This window comes from Octopus bimaculoides, chromosome 28, assembly GCF_001194135.2.
Source record: "Octopus bimaculoides isolate UCB-OBI-ISO-001 chromosome 28, ASM119413v2, whole genome shotgun sequence".
NCBI classification, from domain to species: Eukaryota; Metazoa; Mollusca; class Cephalopoda; order Octopoda; family Octopodidae; genus Octopus; species Octopus bimaculoides.
This window is the reverse complement of record NC_069008.1, coordinates 7,987,150-7,993,668: the sequence shown is the minus strand read 5'-3', so window position 1 is coordinate 7,993,668 and position 6,519 is coordinate 7,987,150. Positions and strand designations below refer to the sequence as shown.

Genomic DNA, 6,519 nt, shown 5'->3' with positions numbered 1-6,519 from the left:
AAGGAAGAGGAGAGAACCAGGACGAAAAATACAGTTAAAAGACAAAATGAATACAAAAAGACAAACGTAAGGAAGGTGGACGAGGAGAAGCTAGATAGAAGATTAGGGTAGGAGGAAAAAGGGTGAAGAATGAGGAGGAAGAGGAAAGAAAAGAGTTGATTAGAATGGTAGGAGAGGGAAAAAAGTCGATGACAAATAAAGAGGGGTTAAGGAGGAGTAAAGAAAAGGTAAGACTATCAGGCTGAGGAGAAAGACACAGTGGCATAAGGTAAAGAAGAGAAATGATAAGCAAAGAAGGTATTGAAAGAAAGAGAAAAAGAAAGGCAGAAGATATAAGACAAAAAATGGAGTAGCAGAAGCGAGAAGAGAAGAGTTAGGAGGAGAAGGAGGAAGGAATAAAAATACAGGCAAATATCGAAGTGGGGACTGAGAAGCCAAATGAAAGGAAAAGAGAGACGGAAAGAAAACGACAGAAGGCTTAAGAAGTAGGAGGACAGGGAGGAGATACTAAGGAAAAGAGAGAGGGAGAAAAGAAAAGAGTAAAAGAGGGAGAAAGAGAGCGAGAGGAAGGGCAGAGTAAGAGATAGCAAGCGGGTGACAAGAACAGAGTAAAAGAGAGAGCGAGAGCGTGTGATAAGTACAGAGTAAGTGAGAGAGAGAGAGAGAGCGGGTGACAAGAACAGAGTAAGTGAGAGAGAGAGAGAGAGAGAGCGGGTGACAAGAACAGAGTAAGTGAGAGAGAGAGCGCGCGGGAGAAAACGGTAGAGTAAGAGAGAGAAAGAGCGCGGGAGAATAGGGAGTGAGTATTAGAAGGGCTACAAGGAAGGCCTGAAACATGTTAGTTGTTTTTTCTTCCGGTCACTAACGAAGCGATGCCACAAGTTTGATTTTAATCCGGCGGATAAACGGGTAAAGGTTTGGCTTGTTAAGGCCAAACGAAAAGAGAGAAAATAACCCAACCAAGAAAAAAAGTAGTAATGAGAGATATATAGGTATGTACAGCCCTCTCGTATATATTAATTTTGAAAAGATCTACTTGTTTGTTTCTGTACACTACAATTCGCGAGCCGAGCACTGTGAACTGATTAGATCTATCTATCTATCTATTTATCTATATATATATATATATATATGTAGCTTCTCATATATATACACTCACACACACACACGCATAATCTCGTGTCTATGATTTTTTCTGATTTCTTGTATGATCCATAATATATATTTTTACTATAACACCCACTCTCTCACTCACACACACATACACACAGGCACATTCTTGAATAAGTGTATCTATGCATGCATACATGTATACTGTAGTATACACTCCTCAAAGCTTTGCAAGCCGACCAGGATTTCCCTAGAAAACTGGAAAAATCTGAAGTGTAATCTTAACCACTCCTTCTTGTGCCAAAGAAAAAGCTTCTGTGGTCATTAGTCCTGCTAGAAAAAGCAGTCAACATTGAAATCTCTTTGTGATGATTCAACCTGCTAGAAATATTAGCCAAATCTCCCTGAAATTATGCCCTACTGTTTTAAAGAAAGGGCACATTAGATAATGCAGCCCTCTCTCCTCACCCCTCTCTCTATCTATATATAAATAGGGGAGATGGTCATTATAGGTTGTTTTTTTTTTTTATTAAAGTCCTGCTCGATTTCGGGGTAATCTGGGCTAACAAACATCAACCTACTATTACCGTTACAAAATTCTGTGGCCTTCTGCCATTTACGTGCTCGATAAAATAAATATCAATCAGTCATGAGAAAGGAGAGGGTGTTCAATACATATATCAACGGTATATATATATATACAAGCTCTCGTTCCCACCGCTTATTTCCTCCTATATACACAAACTGAAATTTTCTGGCCTTGTGGTTGATGTCAACCAGGAAGAAAGACAGTGGAACTGCAAGGAATAACAACCTTAACCTTCCGTCTCCTTTATATCCTTATGGTCAGTCATGTGTATGTATATATATTTATGTACATATAAGGCAGTTAGGAAGATCTCTATACATAGTAGCGGAAAGTAGAAATAGCAGCCAAGTCCGCCTCAAATCACCCTTACTGTCTTGTTTGCTTGTGTGTTACATATGTGTGAGTGCGCGCGCGTATATATATATATATACACATGTAGATGTAAGTATGTACATATATGTGTGTATACATGTATATATATTCTTTGTATTATATATATATATATACATGTGTGTGTGTATGTATATATATATATATATATATATATATATATATATATATATATATATTTATATGTGTATGTTTGTGTGTATATATATGAGCCAGCGGGGAGACCTCTACGTTGCTGCTAGACCGATTAGAAATAGCAACCCTCCTCCTCTGGGCATGTGTGTGTATATTGCAAAGCGAGGAAGACCAAATGTGTATGATGATTGTGATGGATGAAGCAAACGAAAATACAACCAGCCTCTCTCTCTCTCTACACTGCGCTAATAATTAATACTACATTATTTATTAACAGCAAATACACCGACCATAACCATTATTAATAATAATGTTAATAACAAGAACTGTACTTAAAAATAATTAGCCATATTAAAATCGTAAATACTAATTTTAGAAGTGTAATAGCAGCCAGGATAATTTGTAATATAGGCACAAGGCCAGAGATTTTGGACGAGTGGTAAGAATAATGGTGGTAAATGTTATTGTTTTAGCACCATAGGTCAGCTTCAGTCGAGTAAATCTATGATCGAATATGTTCCAACCGCGACCAACTCGTCTATTTTTGACGGATAGGGATTGCCTAAGACTACATTATCAAATATGTCATTCCTGTTTTTTTTTTAATTTTTATTTTCGAGGCAGTATGGTGAAGTATGAGGAAGATTTAGCTACTATTTCTGACATGTTTAGTTATCTTGTAAAGTCACCCTCCCCTTTTCGTTGGCTCATAATAAATACATACATACATAACAGTTAGGTATGATTTGAGTGAGATTTGACTGCTGTTTCTGGCATGGTTAGTTACTATGTAGAAATCCCTATCGTTAGCTGATATAATACACACCTCACATACACACACATACATAGAATTAGGTGTGATATGAGGGAAATTTAGTTGCTGTTTCTAGCATGTTTAGTTACCAAGTAGAAATTTTTATCGTTAGATATTATAATATACGCTCGCGCACACTCACATTCGCATACACATACACACATAACAGAATTAGGTGAGATTTGGCTGCTATTTCTTGTAGGTCCTGGGGCAAAATAGCGGTTTCCCTTGTAGGCTCACATAAATAATATGTAATATGCCATACTTGGTGTGCTGGTGTATGTTTGTATATAATGTAAGGCACACACACACACACACACATACGTATACATACATTAATATGAATACATATATATATATATATATTATATATACACGTGTGTGTGTGTAAAATTCTTGGCCTAGCCTTGTACCAGTCACCACACATTACATTTGATGATAGATTTTCATCGCATTGCTTCTCAACCTAAGACACACACACACACACACACACGCGTGCTTGTGTGTGTGTGTGTGTGCGTGTGTATGTATGTCTGCATGCTTTTTTGGTTTTTGTTGTTTTTTTTCCTGGCGGAAAAGGTTACTTGCTAGAGATAACGTGAGTATCCGCATTGCTTTGTACACGCACGTACGTACGCACGGATACATATACATATATATATATGCACACACACACACACACACACACACACACACACACACACGTACTTACGCGCGCGCGCACTCATGCACATCTATACTTGAATCTTTTTTCTTTCTTTCTCATTCGCGCGCGCGCGCACGCACGTATATATACGGATCTATATCTAGATATACTTCACACTCCCATATATATATATATATAATATATATATATATGTATTAACGATATAAATTAGAAAGTCATGTTTCATATCCATCTATCTATCCATAAATATATATATGCAGATATATAATATATATATCTATCTTTATATGGCAAATGAAAGCCGGAAGATGGAATATATTGTATGTATATATATATATATATATACATGTGTGTGTGTGTGTGTGTATATATATATATTGTTTATGTGTGTACAGGCTTTTGAAAATGATACGGTGATTGTTCGACTGAGGAGAGGCGTATCATTGGCAATCGTGCTTTCGAAATACGGCTGTAAAAGAATTCAGTTCAGTATTCACGACGAAGCATTCACTCCACAACACTGCACTGGTGCAGACCCCTCCATGGTACTTCGATCTGCTTGAAACAACAACCATGATCTGCTGAAAATCGCATCGTTTTCAGTTATATTAAAGAAGGACATTTAGAGCAATCTAATTTCTAGATCTAGCAAACGATAAGGTGGTCGTTGATGGATTGTTTTTGATCGTATGCCTGACTGCTTTTTATTCTTTTCTACAACTAGTCTTTTCATATATTGTTATATAGAAATTATTATTATTATCATTATTTTTCTTTTTTCATCCATGGTACCGAAATTTTAACAAAATATGAGATGGCCTGTCTAAAAAGCTTGACAATATTTTCTTCTGTTTTTTTTTCTTCTTTACTTTCGGTCTTCAATTCCAGCAGCCTGGATTTGAACTCGGAATGTAGTTCTCAAAGACCGACCTCGACCTTATTTTTCTTCCTTCTGTATCGATCAAATAAAAACACTGGCGAATCGACTAATCCATTCCTCCAATTTTCTGGCCTTGAGAGATGTTGGATAAAAATGCCTCAGTGTTACTTGTTCTGAGTTCAAATTCTGCCGAGGTCAAACTTTGTATTTTAAACTTTTGGAGTCAATAAAGTACCAGTGAAGTATTGGGTTGGTTTAACCCACCAGCTCTGTCCTCTACCACCAAATTCTGGCTTCATGCCTCTCACAAAAAACTATTAGCATTATTATTTGACAGAATCGTTAGAACGTCAGGCCCCAAAGATGCATTATGGTATTTATTTATGGTTCTTTTTGTTCTGAGCTCAACTCCTGCCGAGATCATCGTTTCCTTCCATCCTTTTGGGATCAAAATAATCAACTAATCTTCTCCACTCAAAATTGCTGGCCTTGTGCCTAAATTAGAAACCATTCCGTTCTATATTTGAGAGATGAGGAATTATGTACATTATTTTACATTTGACAGATATTTGCCCTCATCTTGTTTGTTATTAACACAACGCTTCAGCTGATCTACCCTCCAGCCTTCTTCAGGTGTCTTGGGGAAATTTTGAACCTGGGTTCTCATTCTGGAATGAGAACCTAGGTTCAAAATTTCCCCAAGACACATGATGAAAGCTGGAGGGTATATCAACCAAAACGTGTTAACAACAAACAAGATGAGGACAAATATCCGTCAAATGTAAATTAGGAACCATTATTAAGGGCTGCAAGCTGACAGAATTGTTAACATACCAGGTGAAATTCTTAGTGGCATTTCGTCTGTTTTCAAATTCAGTTCAAATGCCACCCCTTTCAGGGTTGATAAACTATGTACCAGTTCAGTACTGGGGTTGATGTAATTGATATTCCCCTCCCCCCAAATTTCAGGCCTTGTGCCTATAGTAGAAAAGATTATTTAAGAGCAGCAAGCTGGCAAAATTGTTAGCAATTTGTCTGTCTTTATGTTCTGAGTTCAAATTCTGCCGAAGTTGACGTTACCTTTTATCCTTTTTGAGTTGAAATAAGTACCTGTTGATCACTGGGGTTAATGTATTCGACTAGCCTCTTCCCCTTAAAAATTCCAGGCTTTGTGCTTATGGTAGAAAAGAATTATCATTTATGTAAAGATGTGGATTGACAGAATCCCAACAGAGCAAGACAGGAAAATATGTTTTGCAGCATTTGTTCTGGCTGTTTATTGAGTTCAAATCCTATAGTAGCCAACTTTACTTTTCATTCTGCTAGTATTGATAAAATATGTTGTTTGGCTAATGCTGGAAGCTGATGGAACTGTTATCTGCTCCTCTAATTTCTTGCTTTGTCTTTATATTAAAAACAGTTACTATTGGCAGAATTGTTAGCATGCCGGACGAAATGCTACTAAGCATTTCGTCTGTCTCTTCTGAGTTCAAATTTCACCAGGTTGATTTCTGATGAGCATATGTGTGTGTATTTGAGTGTGTTGTTTTTTATCCTTTTGGAGGCAATAAATTAAGTACCAGTTGAGTACTGGGTTCGATGGAATCGACTGCCCTCTTCCCCCAAATTTCAGGCCTTGTGCCTATAGTAGAAAGGATTATTAATATTATTGTTCCTCCACCGAGGTGGAATCCTTTTGGGGTCGATAAATTAAGTACCAATGAAACATTAGAGTTGATGTAATGGATTGGCCCCCTCCCCCCAAATTTCAGGCCTTGTGCCTTTAGTAGAAAAAATTATTATTATTGTTAGATTGGAGCCTGGTGTTGCCATCCGGTTTCACCAGTCCTCAGTCAAATCGTCCAACCCATGCTAGCATGGAAAGCGGACGTTAAACGATGATGATGATGTTAAAATGGTGAGCTGGCAGAATT

General features: G+C 37.3%; 1 protein-coding gene across 3 annotated transcripts in view; it reads left to right on the top strand.

Moving 5' to 3' along the window:
* Window positions 1–244: 244 nt before the first annotated feature.
* LOC106879244 (CYFIP-related Rac1 interactor B) overlaps window positions 245–6,519 on the top strand; it is a 157,521-nt gene continuing 151,246 nt past the window's right edge. Inside the window, exon 1 of one of the 3 annotated variants that reach the window (XM_052977633.1) lies at window positions 245–992. The gene's annotated coding sequence lies outside the window, so the exon portion shown is untranslated. The remainder of the gene's footprint in view (window positions 993–6,519) is intronic. The other 2 variants (XM_052977634.1, XM_052977635.1) reach the window with 2 other exon arrangements.